The sequence below is a fragment of the Lethenteron reissneri genome, chromosome 3 (genome assembly GCF_015708825.2).
Source record: "Lethenteron reissneri isolate LAM-NWPU_2019-01 chromosome 3, ASM1570882v1, whole genome shotgun sequence".
In the NCBI taxonomy this organism is placed as follows: Eukaryota; Metazoa; Chordata; class Hyperoartia; order Petromyzontiformes; family Petromyzontidae; genus Lethenteron; species Lethenteron reissneri.
Window position 1 is genome coordinate 7,011,564 of NC_083781.1, and position 20,884 is coordinate 7,032,447.

General features: G+C 43.9%; 40 non-coding genes across 40 annotated transcripts; all 40 read right to left on the reverse strand.

The window, feature by feature from the left end:
- Positions 1-7,558: 7,558 nt before the first annotated feature.
- On the reverse strand, positions 7,559-7,631 carry TRNAV-AAC (transfer RNA valine (anticodon AAC)). Its single transcript has one exon. It is a non-coding gene; the product is annotated as a tRNA-Val (tRNA).
- Positions 7,632-7,776: 145 nt separating this feature from the next.
- Positions 7,777-7,849, reverse strand: TRNAV-CAC (transfer RNA valine (anticodon CAC)). The gene has a single exon. It is a non-coding gene; the product is annotated as a tRNA-Val (tRNA).
- Positions 7,850-8,212: 363 nt separating this feature from the next.
- TRNAV-UAC (transfer RNA valine (anticodon UAC)) lies at positions 8,213-8,285 on the reverse strand. Its single transcript has one exon. It is a non-coding gene; the product is annotated as a tRNA-Val (tRNA).
- A 145-nt stretch (positions 8,286-8,430) lies between these two features.
- On the reverse strand, positions 8,431-8,503 carry TRNAV-AAC (transfer RNA valine (anticodon AAC)). Its single transcript has one exon. It is a non-coding gene; the product is annotated as a tRNA-Val (tRNA).
- Positions 8,504-8,648: 145 nt separating this feature from the next.
- Positions 8,649-8,721, reverse strand: TRNAV-CAC (transfer RNA valine (anticodon CAC)). The gene has a single exon. It is a non-coding gene; the product is annotated as a tRNA-Val (tRNA).
- A 145-nt stretch (positions 8,722-8,866) lies between these two features.
- TRNAV-AAC (transfer RNA valine (anticodon AAC)) lies at positions 8,867-8,939 on the reverse strand. Its single transcript has one exon. It is a non-coding gene; the product is annotated as a tRNA-Val (tRNA).
- Positions 8,940-9,084: 145 nt separating this feature from the next.
- On the reverse strand, positions 9,085-9,157 carry TRNAV-UAC (transfer RNA valine (anticodon UAC)). Its single transcript has one exon. It is a non-coding gene; the product is annotated as a tRNA-Val (tRNA).
- Positions 9,158-9,302: 145 nt separating this feature from the next.
- On the reverse strand, positions 9,303-9,375 carry TRNAV-CAC (transfer RNA valine (anticodon CAC)). The gene has a single exon. It is a non-coding gene; the product is annotated as a tRNA-Val (tRNA).
- A 144-nt stretch (positions 9,376-9,519) lies between these two features.
- Positions 9,520-9,592, reverse strand: TRNAV-CAC (transfer RNA valine (anticodon CAC)). Its single transcript has one exon. It is a non-coding gene; the product is annotated as a tRNA-Val (tRNA).
- Positions 9,593-9,737: 145 nt separating this feature from the next.
- Positions 9,738-9,810, reverse strand: TRNAV-CAC (transfer RNA valine (anticodon CAC)). The gene has a single exon. It is a non-coding gene; the product is annotated as a tRNA-Val (tRNA).
- A 145-nt stretch (positions 9,811-9,955) lies between these two features.
- TRNAV-CAC (transfer RNA valine (anticodon CAC)) lies at positions 9,956-10,028 on the reverse strand. The gene has a single exon. It is a non-coding gene; the product is annotated as a tRNA-Val (tRNA).
- A 145-nt stretch (positions 10,029-10,173) lies between these two features.
- Positions 10,174-10,246, reverse strand: TRNAV-CAC (transfer RNA valine (anticodon CAC)). Its single transcript has one exon. It is a non-coding gene; the product is annotated as a tRNA-Val (tRNA).
- Positions 10,247-10,391: 145 nt separating this feature from the next.
- TRNAV-CAC (transfer RNA valine (anticodon CAC)) lies at positions 10,392-10,464 on the reverse strand. The gene has a single exon. It is a non-coding gene; the product is annotated as a tRNA-Val (tRNA).
- Positions 10,465-10,609: 145 nt separating this feature from the next.
- Positions 10,610-10,682, reverse strand: TRNAV-UAC (transfer RNA valine (anticodon UAC)). The gene has a single exon. It is a non-coding gene; the product is annotated as a tRNA-Val (tRNA).
- Positions 10,683-10,827: 145 nt separating this feature from the next.
- TRNAV-AAC (transfer RNA valine (anticodon AAC)) lies at positions 10,828-10,900 on the reverse strand. The gene has a single exon. It is a non-coding gene; the product is annotated as a tRNA-Val (tRNA).
- Positions 10,901-11,046: 146 nt separating this feature from the next.
- On the reverse strand, positions 11,047-11,119 carry TRNAV-CAC (transfer RNA valine (anticodon CAC)). The gene has a single exon. It is a non-coding gene; the product is annotated as a tRNA-Val (tRNA).
- A 145-nt stretch (positions 11,120-11,264) lies between these two features.
- Positions 11,265-11,337, reverse strand: TRNAV-CAC (transfer RNA valine (anticodon CAC)). The gene has a single exon. It is a non-coding gene; the product is annotated as a tRNA-Val (tRNA).
- A 145-nt stretch (positions 11,338-11,482) lies between these two features.
- Positions 11,483-11,555, reverse strand: TRNAV-AAC (transfer RNA valine (anticodon AAC)). The gene has a single exon. It is a non-coding gene; the product is annotated as a tRNA-Val (tRNA).
- A 145-nt stretch (positions 11,556-11,700) lies between these two features.
- On the reverse strand, positions 11,701-11,773 carry TRNAV-CAC (transfer RNA valine (anticodon CAC)). Its single transcript has one exon. It is a non-coding gene; the product is annotated as a tRNA-Val (tRNA).
- A 145-nt stretch (positions 11,774-11,918) lies between these two features.
- TRNAV-CAC (transfer RNA valine (anticodon CAC)) lies at positions 11,919-11,991 on the reverse strand. Its single transcript has one exon. It is a non-coding gene; the product is annotated as a tRNA-Val (tRNA).
- A 362-nt stretch (positions 11,992-12,353) lies between these two features.
- TRNAV-UAC (transfer RNA valine (anticodon UAC)) lies at positions 12,354-12,426 on the reverse strand. The gene has a single exon. It is a non-coding gene; the product is annotated as a tRNA-Val (tRNA).
- A 145-nt stretch (positions 12,427-12,571) lies between these two features.
- On the reverse strand, positions 12,572-12,644 carry TRNAV-AAC (transfer RNA valine (anticodon AAC)). Its single transcript has one exon. It is a non-coding gene; the product is annotated as a tRNA-Val (tRNA).
- Positions 12,645-12,789: 145 nt separating this feature from the next.
- On the reverse strand, positions 12,790-12,862 carry TRNAV-CAC (transfer RNA valine (anticodon CAC)). The gene has a single exon. It is a non-coding gene; the product is annotated as a tRNA-Val (tRNA).
- A 145-nt stretch (positions 12,863-13,007) lies between these two features.
- TRNAV-CAC (transfer RNA valine (anticodon CAC)) lies at positions 13,008-13,080 on the reverse strand. The gene has a single exon. It is a non-coding gene; the product is annotated as a tRNA-Val (tRNA).
- Positions 13,081-13,225: 145 nt separating this feature from the next.
- TRNAV-CAC (transfer RNA valine (anticodon CAC)) lies at positions 13,226-13,298 on the reverse strand. Its single transcript has one exon. It is a non-coding gene; the product is annotated as a tRNA-Val (tRNA).
- A 144-nt stretch (positions 13,299-13,442) lies between these two features.
- Positions 13,443-13,515, reverse strand: TRNAV-CAC (transfer RNA valine (anticodon CAC)). The gene has a single exon. It is a non-coding gene; the product is annotated as a tRNA-Val (tRNA).
- A 145-nt stretch (positions 13,516-13,660) lies between these two features.
- On the reverse strand, positions 13,661-13,733 carry TRNAV-UAC (transfer RNA valine (anticodon UAC)). The gene has a single exon. It is a non-coding gene; the product is annotated as a tRNA-Val (tRNA).
- A 145-nt stretch (positions 13,734-13,878) lies between these two features.
- Positions 13,879-13,951, reverse strand: TRNAV-CAC (transfer RNA valine (anticodon CAC)). The gene has a single exon. It is a non-coding gene; the product is annotated as a tRNA-Val (tRNA).
- Positions 13,952-15,109: 1,158 nt separating this feature from the next.
- On the reverse strand, positions 15,110-15,182 carry TRNAV-UAC (transfer RNA valine (anticodon UAC)). The gene has a single exon. It is a non-coding gene; the product is annotated as a tRNA-Val (tRNA).
- Positions 15,183-15,327: 145 nt separating this feature from the next.
- Positions 15,328-15,400, reverse strand: TRNAV-CAC (transfer RNA valine (anticodon CAC)). Its single transcript has one exon. It is a non-coding gene; the product is annotated as a tRNA-Val (tRNA).
- A 144-nt stretch (positions 15,401-15,544) lies between these two features.
- Positions 15,545-15,617, reverse strand: TRNAV-CAC (transfer RNA valine (anticodon CAC)). Its single transcript has one exon. It is a non-coding gene; the product is annotated as a tRNA-Val (tRNA).
- Positions 15,618-15,762: 145 nt separating this feature from the next.
- Positions 15,763-15,835, reverse strand: TRNAV-UAC (transfer RNA valine (anticodon UAC)). The gene has a single exon. It is a non-coding gene; the product is annotated as a tRNA-Val (tRNA).
- Positions 15,836-15,980: 145 nt separating this feature from the next.
- On the reverse strand, positions 15,981-16,053 carry TRNAV-CAC (transfer RNA valine (anticodon CAC)). The gene has a single exon. It is a non-coding gene; the product is annotated as a tRNA-Val (tRNA).
- Positions 16,054-16,992: 939 nt separating this feature from the next.
- On the reverse strand, positions 16,993-17,065 carry TRNAV-CAC (transfer RNA valine (anticodon CAC)). Its single transcript has one exon. It is a non-coding gene; the product is annotated as a tRNA-Val (tRNA).
- A 145-nt stretch (positions 17,066-17,210) lies between these two features.
- Positions 17,211-17,283, reverse strand: TRNAV-AAC (transfer RNA valine (anticodon AAC)). The gene has a single exon. It is a non-coding gene; the product is annotated as a tRNA-Val (tRNA).
- A 937-nt stretch (positions 17,284-18,220) lies between these two features.
- Positions 18,221-18,293, reverse strand: TRNAV-CAC (transfer RNA valine (anticodon CAC)). Its single transcript has one exon. It is a non-coding gene; the product is annotated as a tRNA-Val (tRNA).
- Positions 18,294-18,432: 139 nt separating this feature from the next.
- TRNAV-AAC (transfer RNA valine (anticodon AAC)) lies at positions 18,433-18,505 on the reverse strand. Its single transcript has one exon. It is a non-coding gene; the product is annotated as a tRNA-Val (tRNA).
- A 146-nt stretch (positions 18,506-18,651) lies between these two features.
- Positions 18,652-18,724, reverse strand: TRNAV-CAC (transfer RNA valine (anticodon CAC)). The gene has a single exon. It is a non-coding gene; the product is annotated as a tRNA-Val (tRNA).
- Positions 18,725-18,863: 139 nt separating this feature from the next.
- On the reverse strand, positions 18,864-18,936 carry TRNAA-AGC (transfer RNA alanine (anticodon AGC)). The gene has a single exon. It is a non-coding gene; the product is annotated as a tRNA-Ala (tRNA).
- A 146-nt stretch (positions 18,937-19,082) lies between these two features.
- TRNAV-CAC (transfer RNA valine (anticodon CAC)) lies at positions 19,083-19,155 on the reverse strand. Its single transcript has one exon. It is a non-coding gene; the product is annotated as a tRNA-Val (tRNA).
- Between the last annotated feature and the right edge of the window lie 1,729 nt (positions 19,156-20,884).

Here is a 20,884-nt window from a genome sequence, read left to right on the forward strand (position 1 = left end):
GAGCCGACCCGCTGGTCGCAGCTCGCTCCTGAGTCGACCCTCCCGGTCGAGCTCGCTCCTGGGTCGACCCGCTGGTCGCCCTCGCTCCTGAGTCGACCCTCTGGTCGCACTCCTGAGTGGACCCGCTCGTCGCACTGATTTCCAATGCTCAGGATCCTTTACTTTATGCCGAAAAATCCCCCTGGATCCCGCCCACAAGGCGGGGCTTCTTTCCGATTTTTGCTGTGTCAGGATCTGTCCGTAGGCAGGTGTGTCCATGTGTGTGTCCGTACGTCCGTATGTCCTTGTGTGCATTACTCACGGTATTCCGTTGTCCCACTCCCTCCATGAACCCACGAGCAAACAATCAGATGTTACAAATTGCCTCGAGGTCGTCTCTCTGTCTGGGCGCAACATTATCTCCTGTCTGGCCTTCCCCATGAACCCAAAACACAGACGTCACAAATGTCTCATAGGCGTCTTTGTTCGCACCACCTGGAGGGAGGGCCAACGCTCTCTCCGACCCGGCGCACAAAGAAATGGTTAAAAGTTTTAAGTTAACATTTGTCCCTTACTATTTCACAGTTATGATTCTGTATGTAACCTAAGGTCTGTCGTTTCCCATCGTGGTGCTTGACTCAAGTGGGGGTGTTTCCCCGAGCGTATACACACTCCTATCCCGCGCTGCGGGGATACAAAGACGGCCGGGATCTCCCTTTCTCTCCGACCCTGGGTTTAACATCGTTTTTTTTTTATTATGTATTCATATTCGACCTGGTGGTGATTCATCCCGTTATCCTGGCGTTTCCATAAGTTTTACTTTGTCTTTTCATGCATATACTTATTACTATTAATTTATTTCCGATATCTTAGGTTAAGGGGTAAGTTTCTTGATCCTAGGAATTCGTATTCCTTGGTGCCTGCATGGTTATATAAGCGGAATATAGTTTACGGTGAATAGCGTTAACATTGATGTTATATGCGATATTATGTATTGTGATGTCTTTAACTTAACTTGTTTGTCAGGGCTTTACTGACACGAAGTTGCATTCATAGCCCGCAGTCTTTGCCCCACCCTATCTCTGCTCGCCGTGGTTGTTGCAGTCCAGCTGACGTTAACTCAAGGCCCTTTTGGGTTTATCTTTGTTTCCTCAGCTGCAGGAGAACAAGGCGTGCTTCTACCTCCCTTTCTGTGTGCACGTGTTCTAATTAGCTCGGAATCCCTAACACACAATCAGTGATGATTCCTGGCTTTCTGTGGTTATGACTTAGACAAAGGCGCCTCTACTTCCTTTCACTGCCTTTGCCTTGAAGCAAGGTTGCAATTCTGTCATCCTAGCCCTCCTCTCGTTCATTACTTAACAACACCTGGTGTTTTGCAGTTTGGTGCGCTTTGGTGTGTTTCACTCATTAAAAAAAATAAAAAGATAATATATAAAAATCATCAAATATTATTACTCTCAATTATGGAAGAAGGGTTAGGATACAACATTCCGCCCTTTTAAAAATGACCAGTGGTCAAATGGCCACGGGTTATTTTTAAAAAAAATATGTATACCCTTCTTCCATCATGAACCATCGATTGTCCTCAAGTTTTGCTGCTATTCCTTACAACGCGTGCGTACGTGTCACAACTTAACATGGTTATATTTGAATTGAGCAAAGAAAATTAAACAAGCGTTAAACATCGATATTGCGTTACATCGGTTCTGATACATCATGACTCCGACGAATATTCATTTTTGTTTTTGTTAAATCCTGGGAAACGCTAGGTAGCGGTTTCGAACGCATTTATGCGTTACCTTCCTCATGTTGCCTCGTTCACCACTTATCACTTCGATAATTCGATCACGGTTTTCGGGTTCGTTTTTGTAGTTTCCTCTCTGACTCTCTGTGTCGTGGGAGTGTGTGGTGAAAAATTGTGCTGCACATAACCAGAATTCGCGCACACGACCCACTTTGACACTTGGTTCGAGGCATTCGCTCTCTCTGCGATTACATGCACATTTGCCGAGTCAGTGTGTCGATTTAATTCTGTCCCTCGTAATGTTGCCCTCTTTGTTTTTACTAGTGTGTTGGATTTCAACACCATTCCCGGTACGTCATGGACATTCGTCTCCATTTTAGCACTCCGATCCACATAATTTTTGGTTTCCCTTGGATATTTTCCATTCAAAGGCTCATGCCTGCGCTCCTCAGGGCGTGTCCCTGCTGTCTGTTTTTGTACTGTCCGATCACGCTTCAATGCAACCCTGTCCTTGTATTCGATCCGCGCGTCATTTACGGGAGCACTGTCCACGTTCTTGCCCGCCCTGTCACTTGCAGCCTGCCTGTATTTCACATTGAGCGCCGGGTTTAACACCTCGGCGGGTGTGGCGCGTATGGGCTGCCCGCTCTCAATCACTGTGGATGGTTCATCACGTATTTGGACCGTATTCTGTGTTATTCCTCTATTCCCTCCTGGTATAGCCGGTGGAGGAATTGGTCGGAATTGGATCGATTGTGTTTGACCTCCCATCCTGCGATTCTCGTGAATGTTCGCATCCATACCTCCGCGGTATGTGTAACACCTTCCCGCTAGGTGGTTATCTTCCCATCTCTGTGCGTAATTTGAACCTTGCGTGTGTCGTGGGATGGGGTGTTGATATGGTTCTGCTCTGAACCTCTCCCTCCTACGATTCTCCTGCACCCTTGGCCCAGTGTTTTTCCCATTTGGGTGCCAAATTTTTCCTGGATTGTTACTTCGCCATCCCTGTGGGTAATCTTGACCTTGCGCATGTCGGGGCATGGGGTGTTGGTATGGTTCTATTCTGAACCTCCCCCTCCTGCGATTCTCCTGAATGTTCGGCTTTGTGCCGCTCTCATTCTCGTGCCAACCTCTCTCTGGGTTATTTTGCCATGTGTGCGTGCGTTTCTGCTGCTCTCTGCATGGTGGGACTGCTCGGTGATTTTTATTCCTCTCTGAGAGGCTGGGTTCCTCATCCCTCTCCCTGTGTTCTGGATCCGAATTATGATTCTTAGCTCTGTATAACCATGCCATGTACGCCTTGCTCTCTATGCGGCGTAAGGATGCGGTTTCTGGATTCAAAACCATTCTCACCCTTTCTGTAATCTCTGGGCTCAAGGATTCAAAAAACATAATTTTGAACATTTTATCCCCTTCGTGGTATTGATTCACATCGCCTGCGTAATACGCTCTTTTAAATTGGACGAGGTAGTCACGTGGATCTTGGTCCATGCCCTGGGTCATCGATTTTACAGCATAAAACCCCTCAGTGAGTGTCGAATATTCTCCAAACTTCCGAATCACTGCCAGGCTCAATTGTTTAAAATCATTTCTAACCTTGTGTGGTAGTGACTTTACCCATGGAATAGATTCTTTATGTAAGGTCCGTTTCAACAAACTCGCTTTTTCATCCCGTCTCCTCAGCCCTCTAATCATTGCCTCCTCTTCCACTGTCGCGATATGTGTGTGGATATCCATAGTCTTATTGTGGGGGTCAAAATCGGGAATTCTGACTAGAGCCTTGTCCATCAACTTAAGGGTTTTACTGGTGAACAGGTATTCCGAAAGTTGATTGCTGACAGCGTCATCATCAAACAAGTTATCATCAGGCAATCTGTCACTTTGGTCTGTGCTGTGTCCCCTGTGTTTAAGTGGTGTGCATTTTCTGTGTGCGCGCCCAGGGCCGTGTCGCTCGTGTTGCCATTTCCCTTCAGTTTTTGCCTCTGCCCTTAGTGTACCATGTCCTGGCGATTTTACTTTAACTTTTGTGCGATCAATCCCTGGACTCTGTCCACGTACCCAAGAGAGTGATTTGATGTTACTTCCATATTTATTCTGTGGCTCAACGTCTGTGAGTTTTGCTGGTGTCGCGAGCTTTGATTTCTCCTCCCTCTCGAGGGTGTGAGGACATTTCTCGTCGTTTATTAGAGACGATTTCTCTCCCGTTTCCTTTCCAAATTTTCCCTCATTCCACAATCCCTGTCTGTATGCCTGTGTGAGAAGGTATGAGTCCTGTCCTGCCTTCTCTGCAGTTTTTGCATCGTGTTTGCCTTCGTTACTTTTTATCCAGTCAATTAGTTTCCCCCGAGGTGTGTTCGTGTTATCGATACAGCTCCCTTCCCATATGTCTCTCTGACTGTACTGCTTTGTAACAGATTGGTCGGTACGTTTAAATACGAGCTCCCCGTATCCCGTAACCCATTCAAATATTATTCTTGATCCTAGCATCTTATGTATGGCAAGAGTTACCTTAATATTTATTTTCAGAGTGCATATAAACAATTGTATCACAGGATGCGTCAGTTCAACTCGAGCAAATAATCTCAGCCCAGCTGTCTTTGTTATACTCTGCTACTCTGGTATTTCCCTTCAGAGCGCGTTTTGTTTGTATACCCCCGTTTACAATCACAAGGCAACGTTAGTTCACAACACTCTGATTAACACATCAGTGATTCGTTCCTGAATTCATGCATAAACTGTCTGCGAGAGATCCCGGAAGACGAGCCCCCATTATGTTGTATATGTTGGGTTATGAAAATTTGTTATGTTGTATGCGTGCGTGGGTGAAATTATTATGTTGTATATGTGGGTTATGAATATTCAGTGAAAATAATAATAATTAAATGAAATTTGGCCAAATGTGTAATTATCCGGAAATATGTTAATTTATGTAATTATGCACATTTTAATTATGCCAATTCGAGAGGTAATCGTATTAATTATGCGAGTGGGTGTAATTATGATAATGCAAGTCGTTATGATAACCAGACCCCGGTTCACCCCGTTATCGCTTTAACATTTACTGAGTATGTATTAGTGTGTTTATTAAGGTCACCAAGTTCAAATCTCAACGCAGAAGCAGATCTTATGCATAGATTTCAGGAAAGAATCACACAACCACTTCTGTATTGATCAATTTATTACTAATTCAACCTTAACTATGATATAGTATGCGAACTCTCAATCCCGGAACGTCAATACGGCATCAATACAGTATCATCAACGATTGTCTGATTTCACTTTGACAACGGCACATGGATCCCGCATAACGCGATGGTTCTTAGTGAGAGAGAGAGTCGTTAAAACATGCAAATATTATGCTAAGAAAACCTTAACGTTAATGAATGATTATTCTCAATATTGTTCACGCAGTACCGCACTCCTTATTGATCATACGCAACCCTTATCACGTTGTTAACACCTTGGGTCACGGAACAGTTGAATATTCTGTAGAGGATGCGAGTACGTGCGGCGATTATGACTGAAAGATACTTGAAAGATTATACGGCGATAAAAAAAAACACAATCAAAAACAGTTATTATTCTTAAAGGCACCAATCTCAACAGATACATCGGCAGGTTATCTCAGAACGGCTCGGAGTAAGGGCCTGCGACGGTGCTCCTTTTCCGAAGATCGTTATCTTATACCAAGTTTACTAATTGGGGACCAGATCACCTGATAAGGATCCGGTGGGCCACCACTCCCCACGTGAGCGTGGCTCGGCGGAAGGAGGTGCCAAGAATCAGTTCGTATTGATGGATCTGTTGGGAATTTATGCGATTAAGAGTACAGCCCACTAAATATTAAAGATAAAATCAAGAATACTCCTATAAACGACGGAGGGCCATCACTCGGTCTCGTTGTGATGCTTTCCAGCCACGGATGGCTTATGGGTTCGAGTGTTTTTGAGTGGTAAGAGTTGTCTTGAATAGTCAGTGTTCGGAGTCGATTCTTTAGGTCAAACAGACGCCTGGTGGTCGTGTGGTGAGGGGGCGGTGCGCGTCATACGTATCAGTCGATCCCGTGGCGAATTGGTTCGGATGGCTGTTGATACGCTGTCGCAGTTCGGAACCCGGTCGGTAGGTGGCGCCCACAACTCGCTCGTAGCGTGCAGCGCTGGATCGTCGCCAAACCGCAACGATCACCACTCCGGCGGCAGCAGAGACCTCCGGCGGCAGCAGAGATTGACGAGCTGAAGATGAGTCGAGCCGACCCGCTGGTCGCAGCTCGCTCCTGAGTCGACCCTCCCGGTCGAGCTCGCTCCTGGGTCGACCCGCTGGTCGCCCTCGCTCCTGAGTCGACCCTCTGGTCGCACTCCTGAGTGGACCCGCTCGTCGCACTGATTTCCAATGCTCAGGATCCTTTACTTTATGCCGAAAAATCCCCCTGGATCCCGCCCACAAGGCGGGGCTTCTTTCCGATTTTTGCTGTGTCAGGATCTGTCCGTAGGCAGGTGTGTCCATGTGTGTGTCCGTACGTCCGTATGTCCTTGTGTGCATTACTCACGGTATTCCGTTGTCCCACTCCCTCCATGAACCCACGAGCAAACAATCAGATGTTACAAATTGCCTCGAGGTCGTCTCTCTGTCTGGGCGCAACATTATCTCCTGTCTGGCCTTCCCCATGAACCCAAAACACAGACGTCACAAATGTCTCATAGGCGTCTTTGTTCGCACCACCTGGAGGGAGGGCCAACGCTCTCTCCGACCCGGCGCACAAAGAAATGGTTAAAAGTTTTAAGTTAACATTTGTCCCTTACTATTTCACAGTTATGATTCTGTATGTAACCTAAGGTCTGTCGTTTCCCATCGTGGTGCTTGACTCAAGTGGGGGTGTTTCCCCGAGCGTATACACACTCCTATCCCGCGCTGCGGGGATACAAAGACGGCCGGGATCTCCCTTTCTCTCCGACCCTGGGTTTAACATCGTTTTTTTTTTATTATGTATTCATATTCGACCTGGTGGTGATTCATCCCGTTATCCTGGCGTTTCCATAAGTTTTACTTTGTCTTTTCATGCATATACTTATTACTATTAATTTATTTCCGATATCTTAGGTTAAGGGGTAAGTTTCTTGATCCTAGGAATTCGTATTCCTTGGTGCCTGCATGGTTATATAAGCGGAATATAGTTTACGGTGAATAGCGTTAACATTGATGTTATATGCGATATTATGTATTGTGATGTCTTTAACTTAACTTGTTTGTCAGGGCTTTACTGACACGAAGTTGCATTCATAGCCCGCAGTCTTTGCCCCACCCTATCTCTGCTCGCCGTGGTTGTTGCAGTCCAGCTGACGTTAACTCAAGGCCCTTTTGGGTTTATCTTTGTTTCCTCAGCTGCAGGAGAACAAGGCGTGCTTCTACCTCCCTTTCTGTGTGCACGTGTTCTAATTAGCTCGGAATCCCTAACACACAATCAGTGATGATTCCTGGCTTTCTGTGGTTATGACTTAGACAAAGGCGCCTCTACTTCCTTTCACTGCCTTTGCCTTGAAGCAAGGTTGCAATTCTGTCATCCTAGCCCTCCTCTCGTTCATTACTTAACAACACCTGGTGTTTTGCAGTTTGGTGCGCTTTGGTGTGTTTCACTCATTAAAAAAAATAAAAAGATAATATATAAAAATCATCAAATATTATTACTCTCAATTATGGAAGAAGGGTTAGGATACAACACACTTCACTGGTATAGACCTATGCCAACAGTGAAGAATGATGAAATCATCAAGTTCATGAAGGCACATTTTACGTGCACTTCAAATAAAACACGAGTTTTTGGGGTTTTACGTAAAATGTTTCCGCCCGGTTTCGAACCGGGGACCTTTCGCGTGTTAGGCGAACGTGATAACCACTACACTACGGAAACTGCTTGTCCACCGTGATAAGTTGCAACACACTTCACTGGTATAGACCTATGCCAACATTCAAGAATGATGAACTCATCAAGTTCATGAAGGCACATTGTACGTGCACTTCAAATAAAATGCGAATTTTTTTTATTTTAAGCAAAATGTTTCCGCCCGGTTTCGAACCAGGGACCTTTCGCGTGTGAGGCGAACGTGATAACCACTACACTACGGAAACTACTTCTCCACCCTATTAAGTTGCAACACACTTCACTGGTATAGACCTATGCCAACATTCAAGAATGATGAACTCATCAAGTTCATGAAGGCACATTTTACGTGCACTTTAAATAAAACACGAGTTTTTGGGGTTTTACGTAAGATGTTTCCGCCCGGTTTTGAACCAAGGACCTTCCGCGTATGAGGCGAACGAGATAACCACTACACTACGGAAACTGCTTCTCCACCCTATTAAGTTGCAACACACTTCACTGGTATAGACCTATGCCAACAGTGAAGAATGATGAAATCATCAAGTTCATTAAGGCACATTTTACGTGCACTTTAAATAAAACACGAGTTTTTGGGGTTTTACGTAAAATGTTTCCGCCCGGTTTTGAACCGGGGACCTTTCGCGTGTAAAGCAAACGTGATAACCACTACACTACGGAAACTGCTTGTCCTAAATGCTAAGTTGCAACACACTTCACTGGTATAAACCTATGCCAACAGTGAAGAATGATGAAATCATCAAGTTCATGAAGGCACATTTTACGTGAACTTTAAATAAAATAAGATTTTTTTAGATTTTTAGTAAAATGTTTCCGCCCGGTTTCGAACCGGGGACCTTTCGCGTGTTAGGCGAACGTGATAACCACTACACTACGGAAACTTCTTGGCTAACCTGTGAAGTTGCAACACACTTCACTGGTATAGACCTATGCCAACAATGATGAATCATGAATTCATCAAGTTCATGAAGGCACATTTTACGTGCACTTTAAATAAAACACGAGTTTTTGGGGTTTTACGTAAAATGTTTCTGCACGGTTTTGAACCGGGGACCTTTCGCGAGTGAGGCAAACGTGATAACCACTACACTACAGAAACTGCTTCTCCGCCCTATTAAGTTTCAACACACTTCACTGGTATAGACCTATGCCAACATTCAAGAATGATGAACTCATCAAGTTCATGAAGGCACATTTTACGTGCACTTTAAATAAAACACGAGTTTTTGGGGTTTTACGTAAAATGTTTCCGCCCGGCTTCGAACCGGGGACCTTTCGCGTGTTAGGCGAACGTGATAACCACTACACTACGGAAACTACTTCTCCACCCTATTAAGTTGCAACACACTTCACTGGTATAGACCTATGCCAACATTCAAGAATGATGAACTCATCAAGTTCATGAAGGCACATTTTACGTGCACTTTAAATAAAACACGAGTTTTTGGGGTTTTACGTAAAATGTTTCCGCCCGGTTTCGAACCGGGGACCTTTCGCGTGTAAAGCGAACGTGATAACCACTACACTACGGAAACAGCTTGTCCTAAATGCTAAGTTGCAACACACTTCACTGGTATAGACCTATGCCAACATTCAAGAATGATGAACTCATCAAGTTCATGAAGGCACATTTTACGTGCACTTTAAATAAAACACGAGTTTTTGGGGTTTTACGTAAAATGTTTCCGCCCGGTTTCGAACCGGGGACCTTTCGCGTGTGAGGCGAACGTGATAACCACTACACTACGGAAACTGCTTGTCCACCCTATTAAGTTGCAACACACTTCACTGCTATAGACCTATGCCAACAGTGATGAATGATGAAATCATCATGTTCATGAAGGCACATTTAAGTGCACTTTAAATAAAACACGAGTTTTTGGGGTTTTACGTAAAATGTTTCCGCCCGGTTTTGAACCGGGGACCTTTCGCGTGTGAGGCAAACGTGATAACCACTACACTACGGAAACTACTTCTCCACCCTATTAAGTTGCAACACACTTCACTGGTATAGACCTATGCCAACATTCAAGAATGATGAACTCATCAAGTTCATGAAGGCACATTTTACGTGCACTTTAAATAAAACACGAGTTTTTGGGGTTTTACGTAAAATGTTTCCGCCCGGTTTCGAACCGGGGACCTTTCGCGTGTGAGGCGAACGTGATAACCACTACACTACGGAAACTGCTTGCCTTACTTGCAAAGTTGCAACACACTTCACTGGTATAGACCTATGCCAACATTCAAGAATGATGAACTCATCAAGTTCATGAAGGCACATTTTACGTGCACTTCAAATAAAATACGAATTTTTTTGATTTTAAGTAAAATGTTTCTGCCCGGTTTCGAACCGGGGACCTTTCCCGTGTGAGGCGAACGTGATAACCACTACACTACGGAAACTACTTGGTAAACCTGTGAAGTTGCAACACACTTCACTGGTATAGACCTATGCCAACAGTGAAGAATGATGAAATCATCAAGTTCATGAAGGCACATTTTACGTGCACTTTAAATAAAACACGAGTTTTTGGGGTTTTACGTAAAATGTTTCCACCCAGTTTCGAACCGGGGACCTTTCGCGTGTGAGGCGAACGTGGTAACCACTACACTACGGAAACTGCTTCTCCACCCGATTAATTTGCAACACACTTCACTGGTATAGACCTATGCCAACAGTGAAGAATGATGAAATCATCAAGTTCATGAAGGCACATTTTACGTGCACTTTAAATAAAACACGAGTTTTTGGGGTTTTACGTAAAATGTTTCGGCCCGGTTTCGAACCGGGGACCTTTCGCGTGTGAGGCGAACGTGATAACCACTACACTACGGAAACTGCTTGTCTTACTTGCTAAGTTGCAACACACTTCACTGGTATAGACCTATGCCAACATTCAAGAATGATGAACTCATCAAGTTCATGAAGGCACATTTTACGTGCACTTTAAATAAAACACGAGTTTTTGGGGTTTTACGTAAAATCTTTCCGCCCGGTTTTGAACCGGGGACCTTTCGCGTGTAAAGCGAACGTGATAACCACTACACTACGGAAACTGCTTGTCCTAAATGCTAAGTTGCAACACACTTCACTGGTATAAACCTATGCCAACAGTGAAGAATGATGAAATCATCAAGTTCATGAAGGCACATTTTACGTGAACTTTAAATAAAATAAGATTTTTTTAGATTTTTAGTAAAATGCTTCCGCCCGGTTTCGAACCAGGGACCTTTCGCGTGTTAGGCGAACGTGATAACCACTACACTACGGAAACTTCTTGGCTAACCTGTGAAGTTGCAACACACTTCACTGGTATAGACCTATGCCAACAGTGAAGAATAATGAAATCATCAAGTTCATGAAGGCACATTTTTACGTGCACTTTAAATAAAACACGAGTTTTTGGGGTTTTACGTAAAATGTTTCCTCCCGGTTTCGAACCGGGGACCTTTCGCGTGTGAGGCGAACGTGATAACCACTACACTACGGAAACTGCTTGTCTTACTTGCAAAGTTGCAACACACTTCACTGGTATAGACCTATGCCAACATTCAAGAATGATGAACTCATCAAGTTCATGAAGGCACATTTTACGTGCACTTTAAATAAAACACGATTTTTTTTGGTTTTACGTAAAATGTTTCCGCCCGGTTTCAAACCGGGGACCTTTCGCGTGTGAGGCGAACGTGATAACCACTACACTACGGAAACTACTTCTCCACCCTATTAAGTTGCAACACACTTCACTGGTATAGACCTATGCCAACAGTGAAGAATGATGAAATCATCAAGTTCATGAAGGCACATTTTACGTGCACTTCAAATAAAACACGAGTTTTTGGGGTTTTACGTAAAATGTTTCCGCCCGGTTTCGAACCGGGGACCTTTCGCGTGTTAGGCGAACGTGATAACCACTACACTACGGAAACTGCTTGTCCACCGTGATAAGTTGCAACACACTTCACTGGTATAGACCTATGCCAACATTCAAGAATGATGAACTCATCAAGTTCATGAAGGCACATTGTACGTGCACTTCAAATAAAATGCGAATTTTTTTGATTTTAAGCAAAATGTTTCCGCCCGGTTTCGAACCGGGGACCTTTCGCGTGTGAGGCGAACGTGATAACCACTACACTACGGACACTACTTGGTAAACCTGTGAAGTTGCAACACACTTCACTGGTATAGACCTATGCCAACATTCAAGAATGATGAACTCATCAAGTTCATGAAGGCACATTTTACGTGCACTTCAAATAAAATACGAATTTTTTTGATTTTAAGTAAAATGTTTCCGCCCGGTTTCAAACCCGGGACCTTTCGCGTGTGAGGCGAACGTGATAACCACTACACTACGGAAACTGCTTGGTAAACCTGTGAAGTTGCAACACACTTCACTGGTATAGACCTATGCCAACAGTCAAGAATGATGAACTCATCAAGTTCATGAAGGCACATTTTACGTGCACTTTAAATAAAACACGATTTTTTTGGTTTTACGTAAAATGTTTCCGCCCGGTTTCAAACAGGGGACCTTTCACGTGTGAGGCGAACGTGATAACCGCTACACTAAGGAAACTGCTTCTCCACCCGATTAAGTTGCAACACACTTCACTGGTATAGACCTATGCCAACAGTGAAGAATGATGAAATCATCAAGTTCATTAAGGCACATTTTACGTGCACTTTAAATAAAACACGAGTTTTTGGGGTTTTACGTAAAATGTTTCCGCCCGGTTTCGATCCGGGGACCTTTCGCGTGTAAAGCAAACGTGATAACCACTACACTACGGAAACTGCTTGTCCTAAATGCTAAGTTGCAACACACTTCACTGGTATAAACCTATGCCAACAGTGAAGAATGATGAAATCATCAAGTTCATGAAGGCACATTTTACGTGAACTTTAAATAAAATAAGATTTTTTTAGATTTTTAGTAAAATGTTTCCGCCCGGTTTCGAACCGGGGACCTTTCGCGTGTTAGGCGAACGTGATAACCACTACACTACGGAAACTTCTTGGCTAACCTGTGAAGTTGCAACACACTTCACTGGTATAGACCTATGCCAACAATGAAGAATCATGAATTCATCAAGTTCATGAAGGCACATTTTACGTGCACTTTAAATAAAACACGAGTTTTTGGGGTTTTACGTAAAATGTTTCTGCACGGTTTCGAACCGGGGACCTTTCGCGTGTGAGGCAAACGTGATAACCACTACACTACAGAAACTGCTTCTCCGCCCTATTAAGTTTCAACACACTTCACTGGTATAGACCTATGCCAACATTCAAGAATGATGAACTCATCAAGTTCATGAAGGCACATTTTACGTGCACTTCAAATAAAAAACGAATTTTTTTGATTTTAAGTAAAATGTTTCCGCCCGGTTTCGAACCGGGGACCTTTCCCGTGTGAGGCAAACGTGATAACCACTACACTACAGAAACTACTTGGTAAACCTGTGAAGTTGCAACACACTTCACTTGTATAGACCTATGCCAACATTCAAGAATGATGAACTCATCAAGTTCATGAAGGCACATTTTACGTGCACTTTAAATAAAACACGAGTTTTTGGGGTTTTACGTAAAATGTTTCCGCCCGGTTTCGAACCGGGGACCTTTCGCGTGTGAGGCGAACGTGATAACCACTACACTACGGAAACTGCTTGTCCACCCTATTAAGTTGCAACACACTTCACTGCTATAGACCTATGCCAACAGTGATGAATGATGAAATCATCATGTTCATGAAGGCACATTTAAGTGCACTTTAAATAAAACACGAGTTTTTGGGGTTTTACGTAAAATGTTTCCGCCCGGTTTTGAACCGGGGACCTTTCGCGTGTGAGGCAAACGTGATAACCACTACACTACGGAAACTGCTTGTCCACCCCGGCAAGTTGCAACACACTTTACTAGTATAGACCTATGCCAACAATGAACAATCATGAATTCATCAAGTTCATGAAGGCACATTTTACGTGCACTTTAAATAAAACACGAGTTTTTGGGGTTTTACGTAAAATTTTTCCGCCCGGTTTCGAACCGGGGACCTTTCGCGTGTAAAGCGAACGTGATAACCACTACACTACGGAAACTGCTTGTCCACCCTATTAAGTTGCAACACACTTCACTGGTATAGACCTATGCCAACAGTGAAGAATGATGAAATCATCAAGTTCATGAAGGCACATTTTATGTGCACTTTAAATAAAACACGAGTTTTTTGGGTTTCACGTAAAATGTTCCCGCCCGGTTTCGAACCGGGGACCATTCGCGTGTGAGGCGAACGTGATAACCACTACACTACGGAAACTGCTTGGCAAACCTGTGAAGGTGCAACACACTTCGCTGGTATAGACCTGTGCCAACAGTGAAGAATGATGAATTCATCACCTTCATGAGGGCACATTTTACGTGCACTTTAAATTAAACACGAGTTTTTGGGGTTTTACGTAAAATGTTTCCGCCCGGTTTCGAAACGGGGACCTTTCGCGTGTAAAGCAACTCACTTCACTCGTATAGACCTATGCCAACATTCAAGAATGATGAAATCATCAAGTTCATGAAGGCACATTTTACGTGCACTTTAAATAATACACGATTTTTTTTGGTTTTACGTAAAATGTTTACGCCCGGTTTCGAACCGGGGACCTTTCGCGTGTGAGGCGAACGTGATAACCACTATTCTTTGGTTTTTTCAGTAAAGTCACGTATAAAGATAAAAGAATGAATTAAATAATAGCATACGACGTTTCGATTGCAACACAAGCAATCATCATCAGGTATAATGAAATAGCGACATAGAATATAACCAGAAAACTATAGACAGACATGTAAGCAGACAGATATCACCAAGATACACAGAGAGAGCAACCCAGGAACAGAGAGGGGTGATCGTCTCTGTGGGATGGCCTTAAATAGACAGAGGGGGGCGGAGGCAGAGAGAGGGAGGAGGTAGGGAAAAAATGTACATGTCAATGAGTACGACGGGAGGGCAAGTAAGGTAAGCAGGCTTAGAGAAAGACAGAACACACTAAATTCAAATAACCTAGCAAAGTATCGAAATGTTATGTAAAACGACACAGACACTACACTACACTACGGAAACTGCTTGTCCACCCCATTAAGTTGCAACGCACTTCACTGGTATAGACCTATGCCAACAGTGAAGAATGATGAAATCATCAAGTTCATGAAGGCACATTTTACGTGCACTTTAAATAAAACACGAGTTTTTTGGGTTTCACGTAAAATGTTTCCGCCCAGTTTCGAACCGGGGACCTTTCCCGTGTGAGGCAAACGTGATAACCACTACGCTACAGAAACTACTTGGTAAACCTGTGAAGTTGCAACACACTTCACTTGTATAGACCTATGCCAACATTCAAGAATGATGAACTCATCAAGTTCATGAAGGCACATTTTACGTGCACTTTAAATAAAACACGAGTTTTTGGGGTTTTACGTAAAATGTTTCCGCCCGGTTTCGAACCGGGGACCTTTCGCGTGTAAAGCGAACGTGATAACCACTACACTACGGAAACAGCTTGTCCTTAATGCTAAGTTGCAACACACTTCACTGGTATAGACCTATGCCAACATTCAAGAATGATGAACTCATCAAGTTCATGAAGGCACATTTTACGTGCACTTTAAATAAAACACGAGTTTTTGGGGTTTTACGTAAAATGTTTCCGCCAGGTTTCGAACCGGGGACCTTTCGCGTGTGAGGCGAACGTGATAACCACTACACTACGGAAACTGCTTGTCCACCCTATTAAGTTGCAACACACTTCACTGCTATAGACCTATGCCAACAGTGATGAATGATGAAATCATCATGTTCATGAAGGCACATTTAAGTGCACTTTAAATAAAACACGAGTTTTTGGGGTTTTACGTAAAATGTTTCCGCCCGGTTTTGAACCGGGGACCTTTCGCGTGTGAGGCAAACGTGATAACCACTACACTACGGAAACTGCTTGTCCACCCCGGTAAGTTGCAACACACTTTACTAGTATAGACCTATGCCAACAATGAACAATCATGAATTCATCAAGTTCATGAAGGCACATTTTACGTGCACTTTAAATAAAGCACGAGTTTTTGGGGTTTTACGTAAAAATTTTCCGCCCGGTTTCGAACCGGGGACCTTTCGCGTGTAAAGCGAACGTGATAACCTCTACACTACGGAAACTGCTTGTCCACCCTATTAAGTTGCAACACACTTCACTGGTATAGACCTATGCCAACAGTGAAGAATGATGAAATCATCAAGTTCATGAAGGCACATTTTATGTGCACTTTAAATAAAACACGAGTTTTTTGGGTTTCACGTAAAATGTTTCCGCCCGGTTTCGAACCGGGGACCTTTCGCGTGTGAGGCGAACGTGATAATCACTACACTACGGAAACTGCTTCTCCACCCGATTAAGTTGCAACACACTTCACTGGTATAGACCTATGCCAACAGTGAAGAATGATGAATTCATCACCTTCATGAGGGCACATTTTACGTGCACTTTAAATTAAACACGAGTTTTTGGGGTTTTACGTAAAATGTTTCCGCCCGGTTTCGAAACGGGGACCTTTCGCGTGTAAAGCAACTCACTTCACTCGTATAGACCTATGCCAACATTCAAGAATGATGAAATCATCAAGTTCATGAAGGCACATTTTACGTGCACTTTAAATAATACACGATTTTTTTTGGTTTTACGTAAAATGTTACGCCCGGTTTCGAACCGGGGACCTTTCGCGTGTGAGGCGAACGTGATAACCACTATTCTTTGGTTTTTTCAGTAAAGTCACGTATAAAGATAAAATAATGAATTAAATAATAGCATACGACGTTTCGATTGCAGCACAAGCAATCATCATCAGGTATAATGAAATAGCGACATAGAATATAACCAGAAAACTATAGACAGACATGTAAGCAGACAGATATCACCAAGATACACAGAGAGAGCAACCCAGGAACAGAGAGGGGTGATCGTCTCTGTGGGGTGGCCTTAAATAGACAGAGGGGGGCGGAGGCAGAGAGAGGGAGGGGGTAGGAAAAAAATGTACATGTCAATGAGTACGACGGGAGGGCAAGTAAGGTAAGCAGGCTTCGAGGGAGACAGAACACACTAAATTCAAATAACCTAGCAAAGTATCGAAATGTTATGTAAAACGACACAGACACTACACTACACTACGGAAACTGCTTGTCCACCCCATTAAGTTGCAACGCACTTCACTGGTATAGACCTATGCCAACAGTGAAGAATGATGAAATCATCAAGTTCATGGAGGCACATTTTACGTGCACTTTAAATAAAACACGAGTTTTTGGGGTTTTACGTAAAATGTTTCTGCCCAGTTTCGAACCGGGGACCTTTCGCGTGTGAGGCGAACGTGATAACCACTACACTACGGAAACTGCTTGTCCTACTTGCTAAGTTGCAACTCACTTCACTCGTATAGACCTATGCCAACATTCAAGAATGATGAACTCATCAAGTTCATGAAGGCACATTTTACGTGCACTTCAAATAAAATACGATTTTTTTTTATTTTAAGTAAAATGTTTCCGCCCGGTTTCGAAGCGGGGACCTTTCGCGTGTTAGGTGAACGTGATAACCACTACACTACGGAAACTGCTTGCCCACCCTGTTAAGTTGCAACACACTTTACTGGTATATACCTATGCCAACAGTCAAGAATGATGAACTCATCAAGTTCCTGAAGGCACATTTTACGTGCACTTTAGATAAAGCACGAGTTTTTGGGGTTTTACGTAAAATGTTTCCGCCCGGTTTCGAAACGGGGACCTTTCGCGTGTAAAGCAACTCACTTCACTCGTATAGACCTATGCCAACATTCAAGAATGATGAAATCATCAAGTTCATGAAGGCACATTTTACGTGCACTTTAAATAATACACGATTTTTTTTGGTTTTACGTAAAATGTTTACGCCCGGTTTCGAACCGGGGACCTTTCGCGTGTGAGGCGAACGTGATAACCACTATTCTTTGTTTTTTTCGGTAAAGTCACGTATAAAGATAAAAGAATAAATTAAATAATAGCATACGGCGTTTCGATTGCAACACAAGCAATCATCATCAGGTATAATGAAATAGCGACATAGAATATAACCAGAAAACTATAGACAGACATGTAAGCAGACATATATCACCAAGATACATAGAGAGAGCAACCCAGGAACAGAGAGGGGTGATCGTCTCTGTGGGGTGGCCTTAAATAGACAGAGGGGGGGGCGGAGGCAGAGAGAGGGAGGGGTTAGGGAAAAAATGTACACGTCAATGAGTACGACGGGAGGGCAAGTAAGGTAAGCAGGCTTAGAGGGAGACAGAACACCCTAAATTCAAATAACCTAGCAAAGTATCGAAATGTTATGTAAAACGACACAGACACTACACTACGGAAACTGCTTGTCCACCCTGTTAAGTTGCAACACACTTCACTGGTATAGACCTATGCCAACAGTCAAGAATGATGAACTCATCAAGTTCATGAAGGCACATTTTACGTGCACTTTAAATAATACACGATTTTTTGTGGTTTTACGTAAAATGTTTCCGCCCGGTTTCGAACCGGGGACCTTTCGCGTGTGAGGCGAACGTGATAACCACTACACTACGGAAACTGCTTAGCAAACCTGTGAAGTTGCAACACACTTCACTGGTATATGCCAACAGTGAAGAATGATGAATTCATCACCTTCATGAGGGCACATTTTACGTGCACTTTAAATAAAACACGATTTTTTTTGGTTTTTACGTAAATGTTTCCGCTCGGTTTCGAACCGGGGACCTTTCGCGTGTTAGGCGAACATGATAACCACTACACTACGGAAAATGCTTGTCCACCCTGATAAGTTGCAACACACTTCACTGGTATAGACCTATGCCAACAATAAAGAATCATGAATTCATCACCTTCATGAGGGCACATTTTACGTGCACTTTAAATAAAACACGATTGTTTTTTGGTTTTACGTAAAATGTTTCTGCCCGGTTTCGAACCGGGGACCTTTTGCGTGTGAGGCGAACGTGATAACCACTACACTACGGAAACTGCTTAGCAAACCTGTGAAGTTGCAACACACTTCACTGGTATATGCCAACAGTGAAGAATGATGAATTCATCACCTTCATGAGGGCACATTTTACGTGCACTTTAAATAAAACACGATTTTTTTTGGTTTTTACGTAAATGTTTCCGCTCGGTTTCGAACCGGGGACCTTTCGCGTGCTAGGCGAACATGATAACCACTACACTACGGAAAATGCTTGTCCACCCGGATAAGTTGCAACACACTTCACTGGTATAGACCTATGCCAACAATAAAGAATCATTAATTCATCACCTTCATGAGGGCACATTTTACGTGCACTTTAAATAAAACACGATTGTTTTTTGGTTTTACGTAAAATGTTTCTGCCCGGTTTCGAACCGGGGACCTTTTGCGTGTGAGGCAAACGTGAGAACCACTACACTACGGAAACTGCTTGTCCACCCTGTTAAGTTGCAACACACTTCACTGGTATAGGTTCCTAGAATCAACCCACCCGTGCCTGCAACATGGCTTCATCCCAGAGGTCGCAATCGAGTACCCGTACCCTACCCGATACCCGGCCAGGTACGGGTAGCCGGGTATCGGGTAGGGTACGGGTACCCATTTGCGACCCTGGTGCGGCCGGGTACGGGTAAGGAATCAAAACCCGTTTGCGACCTCTGGTGTGTGAGAGTGAGTAGACGGGTGAGTGAGGCAGAGCCGTGCTCCGTCCACTGCTGCCCTGAGGGACCCCCCTGCTCTCCACTGCTGGCTTTAGGGAGAGCCGCGCTGTCTCCACTGCTGCCCTCAGGCAGAGCCGTGCTCTGTCCATTACATTAGTACTGCCGTTTTTTTGGTGCTTAAATCCACTGCTGGGTGAATGCCCACCGCACGCTGTGTGAGTGGATCGTAAGGATTTACTTGACCAGTCTGATGGGGCCCGCTGCAGGCTGTGGTTGTTTGTTTTTGTCATGAAATCATCATCTTCATCAGGGCACATTTTACGTGCACTTCAAATAAAACACGATTTTTTTTAGTTTTACATAAAATGTTTCCGCCCGGTTTCAAATCTTCCGCGGGTTCGGCAAACGTGATAACCACTACACTATGGAAACCCCTTGCATGCCTGTGCTGTAGCAACATAGTTTAATGACATGAGCCTATTCCAACTAAGTTAATCACAAAAAGATCATCTTCACAAGCGCAAATTTGAAGTGCACTTCAATAAAAAAAAAACTATGTGTCTGGTTACAAATAAAATGTTTCTGCCGGTTTTTGAACCGTTTCTCTATCTCTTAACATGGGGCAATATAGAGTGTTTCTCGGGAACTGCAAATCGCAAAGTTAAGGTCTTCATAGTATTGAACTCAGCACCGATTTTCAATCGGATCTTCAATGGTATAAACATGTCGGCCAGCGTGCGTGGGATGTAGCCACAGTTGGTTTTATTTATTTTTTACATGAAAATCCGTGAGCTAATACAGAATCGCAGTGCAAATGGGTCGTGGAGGTTTCGATCGTAATTTTTATTTTCACCGGCGCCGGACGCGTTGTTTCGTGTTGCCCTCTTGGTGGGCACGTGGAGTAACGACTACAATACGTGGTGACGCCTGCCATCTGGCACACGTGTATAGTTATAGGCCAACAACAAAAACAACAATCGCCATTCGCTACTAAGTGGCGGTGATATCAACACGGCTCTTGTGCCAGGCTAGGTGCACGTTGAGGCCACGTGAAGTGCCGAACACCCGCCGACAGGTCACGGGGCAGCCCCAACAGGTGCCGCATGGGTCGACTGAGATGACTGGCACCACCTTTCACCCCCCCCCCCCCCTACAGTGCCAACCTGTCAACCCCTTACCAGTGCCCTAGGGACCGTCCATAAATGACGTCACGCGATTTTGGACGATTTTTGACCCCTCCCCATCGTCACACGGCGTCACAAAAAGTCAGACCCCCCTCAAATATGACGTCACAAAGCTCTGCCCCCCCCCCCCCAAAATAAAACATGCTTCAAATCGCTTTAAGCTATTGTCATTGTAGTGGCGCTGCACTCTAATGTTGTAGGAGAAAACATTTCTTAAAAAGTCTATTTAATTCAGTAGAACGTGTTGTCTATATTTATTTAAAGTTGCGCATTTTGATGTGACGTCACATTTCTCAACCCCCCCCCCCCCTCG